The sequence below is a fragment of the Rhinopithecus bieti genome, unplaced genomic scaffold (assembly GCF_001698545.2).
Source record: "Rhinopithecus bieti isolate Rb0 unplaced genomic scaffold, ASM169854v2 scaffold_66661, whole genome shotgun sequence".
Lineage (NCBI taxonomy): Eukaryota > Metazoa > Chordata > Mammalia > Primates > Cercopithecidae > Rhinopithecus > Rhinopithecus bieti.
Window position 1 is genome coordinate 303,728 of NW_016825574.1, and position 8,207 is coordinate 311,934.

The following is an 8,207-nucleotide window of genomic DNA, read 5'->3' on the forward strand; positions in this document are numbered from 1 at the left end:
TTTTTTTTTTTTTTTTTTTTTTTCATTCCTTTTTTTTTTTTTTTTTTCCTCTTCAGACGGAGTTTCGCTCTTGGTACCCATGCTGGAGTGCAGTGGTGCAATCTAGGCTCAACTCAACCTCCGCCTCCCGGGTTCAAGCGATTCTCCTGCCTCAGCCTCCCAAGTAGCTGGGATTACAGGCAGGTGCCACCATGTCGGGCTAATTTTGTATTTTCAATAGAGACAGAGTTTCTCCATGTTGTTCAGGCTGTTCTCAAACTCCCAACCTCAGCTGATCTGCCCGCCTCGGCCTCCCAAAGTGCTGGGATTACAGGAAAGAGCCACTGCTCCCTGCCTATTTTTATTACTTTTAACAGTACTATGGCAGTAGACATTTGAACACTTGAATGATTGTTTTCAAATCCCAGAAATGGGATTCTTGAACAGAGTGTACACATCTTTTAAGGTTTGGACATGTATCCCATTTCTGCCTCCCTTGCCAAGTGTAGGGCAGAAGAATACTTGTTTCTTTACACCCCCACCAACACTGGGTATGGTTAAGCTTTTAAATATTCCCCAATCCTCCCAGTGAAAAATAGCATCTAATATATGTTTTAGTGTCCATTTCACTGATTAATAGTGAATCTGAAAATGTTTTCTTATAATTACTGGCCATTTCTAGCAGGCAGTACATTATAGCTTATCATTGCACATCATTTTACCAAGAAATGCCATTATCAACTCTGCAGCAAAAAGTAATAAGCACATGCTAAGCATGTTTCTCTGTGTACATTATTTTGCATATAGTTATTAAGAAAAGTTAAAAAATATTTTATTTGGCAGTGGCCCAACATATGATATCCAAAACAAAAATGATTCAGAATCTGTACTCTATATCCTTGTTTGAAATTGTTCTAATTTTAGATTTTCTGTTGTATACTGTTTTGCTAATAGGAGTTATATGGTGGAAATATGTGTGTTATGTGATATTTCTAGTGATGTGGCAATTATCACTTTGCCATAACTATATTTCCCAGCATAATTTAAACTTAGACTAACTTTAGTATTCAATGTTTGCTGAAGTGGGGTTCAGTCTGCTTTAACCTGACTATCTTTATGAAACAGTTCTCTGTGGTTAATATCAGAAAGTGACATAGGCCATTGCCCAAACAACAGCAACATTCATATTAGAATTGTCTTTCAAAAAACCCCTTACAGTGCTTCAGTGGTGTTAAGTGATAGGTATCTTTATTATCTTTCTTTATAGATCTGATCTCCTAAATTTAAAAGACAGAAGTAAGTCAAACATTTTCCGTAATAATATTGAAGTGAGCAAGGAAACAATCCAGTATCTTTATTAATGTTTCTCTTTTAGTCTCGGGTTTCTGGTATTTATTTAAAGGCATTAGTTCTTTACTGATGATTTCTGCATGCGTGGTCTGCTAATGTGTGACTAATACACTAAGTGCTTTTTCCCAGTGGAGAGAACAAGATCATTTGGAAGACATTCAATTCCAGACCTCCTTTTATCAGGTTTGCCTTATTAGCTTTGGTGTCTGGATGTACACAGTATACCTTAGTCCTTTTGCGAGTGAAATTGTTTGCTAGAGGAGGAAAAAATTATTTGCCCTTGAGAAACCTTCAAAGTGAGTGAAAATTGCTGTGATGCAAACTCTCAGAAGCAATTTGTAAATCTTTCGACCATGGGCATTGCTCTTTCACATCTTAGTGTCTGTCCTTCCTATTTTCATCACATTTTTTAAAATCTGCTTTGTTATGTCAGAAGACTTATTTCGTTTGCTATAGTTGGCCCAGGGATATGATCTGAGGAGGGACAATGTTGGAATTTAAGGAAAATTCCATAGAAATGAGATTTCATTGGCTAAGCTTTCCTTTCCCTTCCTATTTCCTTCAGTCATTTCTCTAGCAACCTGTTGGATATTGTGCCTTTTACTTCTACACTTCAAGTACCACCATCCCATACTCTCTTCTTCAAATGAATGGGTGATTTATGGGCAATAGTCTGGGTCTGTCACCTAATGTATACATGTAATGAGTTGAACTGACTGGAAAAATCCCTAAGGATCTCTGGACAGAGACTATTTAGCTTTGGAATTCCCAGTAAGTTTCCTAATACAATGTTCTGTCCAAACTATTCACCTCTAGGTGAAGTCTTTTTTATTTTATTGATGCAGAGGGGAGGTAAATAGCTAATGCATTTATTTAAAGAGAGTACAAATTTTACTTTATAAATGATTCTAATATATAAAGCAAAATAGCAGATTTCAAGAGAGAAAGATAGGAAAAATAAGAAGTCAGAACCATCTTTCAAAATATGAATAAGAAGGGAGAGAAAGTTGGTTACTACTCCAGTCTGAATGTTTGTGTCTCCCACAATTCTTATGTTGAAATCCTAACCCCAATAATGATGGTATTAGGATGTGGGGCTTTGGGAAGTGATTAAAGGGCTCTTGCACTAGTCAGGGCTGTCCAGCAAAACAGAACCAGTAGAAGGTACACACACACACACACACACACACACACACACACACACACACACAGTCTGGTGGTGTAATTCAGTCTGTGTCTTAAGGCCTGAAAACTGGGGGTCCCTGTAATGTAAGTCCTGGAGTTCAAAGTTCAAATATCTGAGAACTAGGAAAGCTCCAGTGTCTGAAGACAGGAGAAGGTGAATGTCCCAGCTCCAGAAGAGAGAATGAATTTGCTCTTTGCTATGGATTCAGTGTTTGCCTCCCCACCCCCTAAAATTATGCTGAAATTTAATTACCATTCTAACAGTATTAGGAGGTGGGAACTTTAAGTGGTGATTAGGCCATGAGGGCTCTGCCCTCGTTAATGGATTAATGTCTGTGTTAGTCTGTTTTGTGTGGCTATAAAGGAATACCTGAAGCTGGGTGATTTCTAAAGAAAAGAAGTCTATTTGGCTCACAGTTCTGTAGGCTATACAAGCATGGCAAAGGCATCTGCTCAGCTTCTGGTAAGTTCACAGGAAGCTTTTAAAGGATTTTGTATGATAGGACAAGTTCACCCCTTTTTTGTCTCTTTCTTGTTTACTCTCTGAGCCTTTCACCTCTGCCACAGAATAATGCAGCAAGAAGGCCTGTGTCACATGTCAGCCCCTCAATATTGAACTTCCAGATGTGTGAGCCAATAGATTTTTGTTTTTTATAAATTATCCAGTCTCAGGAATTCTGTTATAGCAGCATGAAATGGACCAAGACACCTTTCCTCCACCTTTTTGTTCTATTTGGACCTAGAACAGATTAGATGATGTCTACGCACATTGGTGAGGGTGGATCTTATCTAATCATCTCTGGTCTACTGACTCAAATGCTAATCACTTCTGGAAACACCTCAGAGACACATTCAGAAATAATGTTTTACCAGTTATCTGGCTATTTCTTAACCTAGTCAAGTTGATACATAAATATAATCATCACAGCCACCATTCAGTGCCCCCACTAAGTTCACTAATATTCTGTATTGGACCTTTTTGATATTAATAATAATTATTAAACCAAGCATATATAAGAGAGCAGAGCCATGGCAGTAAATACTTTTCAAATCATCACACAGGGTTGATGATTGAACTGTAAGTACTGCATTAGAATACATGCTTTTAAAGACAAACCTTTTTTAAAAAGGTTTTCATGTGACACTGGTGATTGTGCTATAATTACTGCTGAATGGTTCAGTTATTTTGTGAGTTTGAAATCCTCATATTTCAAGAAGAATTGTAATATTTGAAATGGGTTTTAATATAAAACTGTAGACCTCTGAAAAGCTTTTAAGGGATTGGAATCCAGTTAGTTACTTGTATGATATTCTGCCTGGGATCATGTATCCTTAAGTACTTTTGGAGACGAGTAATTAAATAGGGTTAGAAAACTGAAAAAAAAAATGATGTAAACATTTGTTATAAATTAATTTGTTTACTTTTCTCCCAGATTTCCATGTAATGAGTTCTAATGTTCTATTATAACTAAAAAGATAAAAAAGAAATCAATGATATGATGTCTTTTCCTCAAAGGGATTACTGTTTAGTTAGAAGAAATATATTTAATATATCTGAGAAAACTGTAGAATATTTGTGAGGTGACATGTAAGCACTGATCAAATACATCAGTTGCAAATGACAAAAACCCAGCTTAATTCGTTTAAGGAAAATTGGTTTATGGTCTACATAGCTTAGAAATATAGAGGACAAAGCTACCTTTGGATAGATGGATGCCATTAGACCACTTATTCTCTCTCCATTCATCTTCTCTTCTTTATCCTGTGTTGGCTTTAATTTCAGGCAGTATTTTCCTGAATGGTAGTCGAGTTGGCCATTGAAAGAAAGTTGTATACTCATTTTATCTTTATAGCTAGTAGTTTCAATACAAAAAAAATATGGATTCTTTTCCTCTGTTACTTGCAGCTAAAGCCCCAAGGAAGGTTGTGATTAGTCTGTCCTAGGTTATGTGCTGTCCCTGAATGTCCCTGTGACCAGTTTTAGGTTACTCTGATTCACCTATTTTGGATCATATACTAATCCTTGTGGGAACTCGGAATGCAATGTGAAGTGTCATAAAACGGGCTTTCCATGAAAAAGAAAGGCTGTGTAACAAGAAGAGAATGAGAAGCATGGTGAACAAAAAGTATGGTTATCACAGTCCACTACCATTCATTACATACATTACATTATTTCAAAATGCCACTGCCTGACAATGGAAATATTAGACAGTGGAACTATGAGACAACCAATAACGCACTCATTCTCAAAGTAAAGCGAGGCAAGTCAATGTCTCATCCAGGTACTGCCTTCACCTCTCAGGTCCTCATCTATATTGATTCAATCCCTTTCATATTTAAATTCTGTTACTTGTCACACCTCAATTCCTGTTATTCTTGTATCAGTCAGAGATATCCTGCTTAACAGTGACAGAAAGGCATTTCAACTCCAAAGAAATTTATTATCTCCCATAAATGAAAAGTTTGCAGTTAGCTCTCAGGCATGATGGATTCAGGAGTAAAAAGTGATGCTATGAAGACATCACCTTTCCCTTTCTGAATCTTACTTGCCTTTGAGTTAGTTAAATTTTGGGATGAATTTTCTAACATGGTTATCAAGCTGACAACTGGTACCTCTATGCTTACTTCAAAGGCAAAGTCAGCAATTTCAATGATTAGTGTCCACTTCTTCAGAGTCCAACGAAATTTCTAGAGATGTAACGGATTGACTTGGGAGAAATGCCACTCCCTGACCGGTTTCTTCAGCTTGGTGTTTGTGTGTCTAGTTGGATGGAATACTCCTGATTTTGTTGGGCCTGTGTCATGTGCCCACCCCAGTGGTTGTGATAATAGAGAGATGTCAGCCCCAACAGGACCACAAGTAATGGGCTTCCTAAAAAAATTAGAGCCTGTTTCCCACAGAAACAGATTACATAAAAAGGTAATATGCTGACAAAGATTATAACTGCAATACTACAAAATAAACAAGAGTGAAGTAAATAAATTAGTTTTTATTGTGTTCTCATAATATTGTGTTCTCATAATCATAGTATTAGATAAATGTGCTCCAAATGACTTAGCAGTGACTAGTACTACTAGGATTTTTTAAAAATCTGTACTAACTCATGACATTTCTGTGTCTTCCCGACCACTTTAAGGCAGGCGATTCTGGATTTCTTTCTTGTGTGAAGTATCAAATTTTGGAAAACTATGGAGAGGCATAGAGCAGATGAACAGAAAGATGGATGGTATGGAGATGAGAAAAAAAGGAGGACATGTAAGAAGTAAGGTTGCCATTTAGCCTGATCTGAAATGAACAGAGCGACCCTAGAGCGGAGTGATGAGAAGTATTAGTGAGCCAGACACACTGGAGTCCTTTCACAGAGGGGTTTAAATGTTCAGTGGGGAAGTTTGAATATTTTCTGAAGTATGATTAAAAAAAGAACTAACTAAACATTTTGAACAAAAGGGATTTTGATGAAAAGGTGTTGAGGTTTTTGCACAGTGGTATGTGAGGTGGACTGGAGAAGGCACTAGAGGAAAGAAATAAGCTGGCAGACCATTATCGGCTTCTTGATGTGCAGTGGTAAGGATCTAGACTAAATAAGAGGCAGAAGTATTTGAAAAGCCAGACTCAGATGAATGATTTTGAAACTCTGAGGGATGGCAAAATCACTGGTGGAGTGAACGAAAATGCAGATTCTAGGGATCATTTTGTAGATGTTCAGATTCAGTAGGTCTGGAGCAGGGCACTGCAATATGTATTTTAACAAGCCCTCATGGTGATTCTGATGCAGGTCATTCACAGACCACAGAGTGTTGCAGAGGAGGAATAGGCAGATGTTTGATTAACTATGAAGGGCAATCAAGCTGGGAGGAGAGGGGAATTGACTGCTGATGGTAATTGGAAGGTTGGGAAAGGACCCTGATTGTAGGGAGAGTTGATGAATTCTGTTTAGATAATTGTTATTCATGTTTATGTTTGAAGCTTGGGTGCGTGGATTTCAGTTAGTATTTTCTGTGTATTTAAAACTATTGATTAGAAGATATCCTGGAATGGAAACTATTAAGCACTTGTCCTCAACCTCCAAACACTGTAATGGTTCTAGGCACTTACAGCTTTGGCTGGTTTCAGGCAGACTTTGAGGTGGAATAGGGTAGTCAATATTTCAAGAACCATGCTGAAGCTGTCGTGTTTAGAAATACCTGGACATTCTTTTTAGTGTCTAGAAATGACTGTCAACATTGTCGAAACTAATCCTGTGGTATCTGAAAAATTAAGATGAGGGGATTTTTGTTAGTATAACATACAGATTCTAAAATTCTCTTAGCTTGTAGCACATTAGTCAATATGTTAATAATGTTACTAATGTTGAGGGAGGCATGCAATGGGGACAGACGTTGATCAAAGGGTGTAAAGCTTCAGTTAGAATGAATACATGCTGCATATCTATTGTGTAGCATGGCTATTATACTTAATAATATGTATGGTATACTTGACAATTGCTAACAGTAGATTTTAATGTTCTCACCACAGAAAAATAAGTATGTGAGGTAATGTACACATTAATTAGCTTGATTTAATAATTTCACAATGATACATGTATAAAAATCTCATGCTGCAGACCATAATTATGTGCAATTTTATTCATCAATTACATTTTAATGAAAAATAATAATGTTACTAATGAACTTTTACCCCATTGAGGCAACAGTACCTGATGGGAAAAATGATCATTTCTTTTAAGCTAAGCCTTTCTGTCAGGTAATATTCCTCTTCTAATTTACCTTAATAGCTTTAGAATCCCTTCCCTGCAAAATCTATGGATACTTAACTTATATAACATGTGTGCAGCTACTATATAACATGTGTGCAGCTATTACTCTCAGTGGTTCATTTCTCTTTCTGTCCATCTTTCAAGTGAATTAGGGAGTGGGAAGCTAACCTTTGATTTTGCAATCTGGAAGCAAGCACTGGTTATAAAGTGTACATATTGTTTCCTCTTCTACTTTGTTCAGATCCCATGGATAATTTTTGAGACTGATTAAGAGAGTTACTAAAGTCTTTCAAACAAGGCTATAAAGATATTTGTAATTATGGCTTGACCGATAATACTTCTCTACTGAAATGTTGTCTTAGGCAGGTTGGCTCCCCCTGGAGTCATCTCCTGTTTATAGCCCTGGACCAGAGTGCATTTGGATATGTCTCTAATCTCTTTACTATGCCATCCAAGAGTGGATGGCTACACATTTAAAATAAATACACCCATACCCACACACAGATACACACCAGAAAAACTAAGGGTAATACATCTATCAGAATATAGTGTGATGTAATTTTCTTTTGATATGGATGGTGATGTATAGGTATATTCTATGTTTTTACCAATTGAGAGAGGATAAACAATAAATATTTTCATTTTGTATTTTATATCTGAATTGAAAATATATCTAATTCAGCACAGCAAGGCAATGTGACTAAGGGATATTGAATTTGACCATCATAATTAAGAAATCTGCTAGAGTCATGTTTGGAAAATTTGTTCCACTTCTCTGAGCATTAGTTTTCGTTTTCTAAAATAGAAATGCCAGACCTCTCCTATCATTAGGCATTTCAAGACTATTGAGGAAACGCTATGCAAGAGGAAAATGAATTAAATTGAGGAAAAATTTTTTTGAAAATTAGTAGCAATATTTTAGGAGTAATGTCAGTG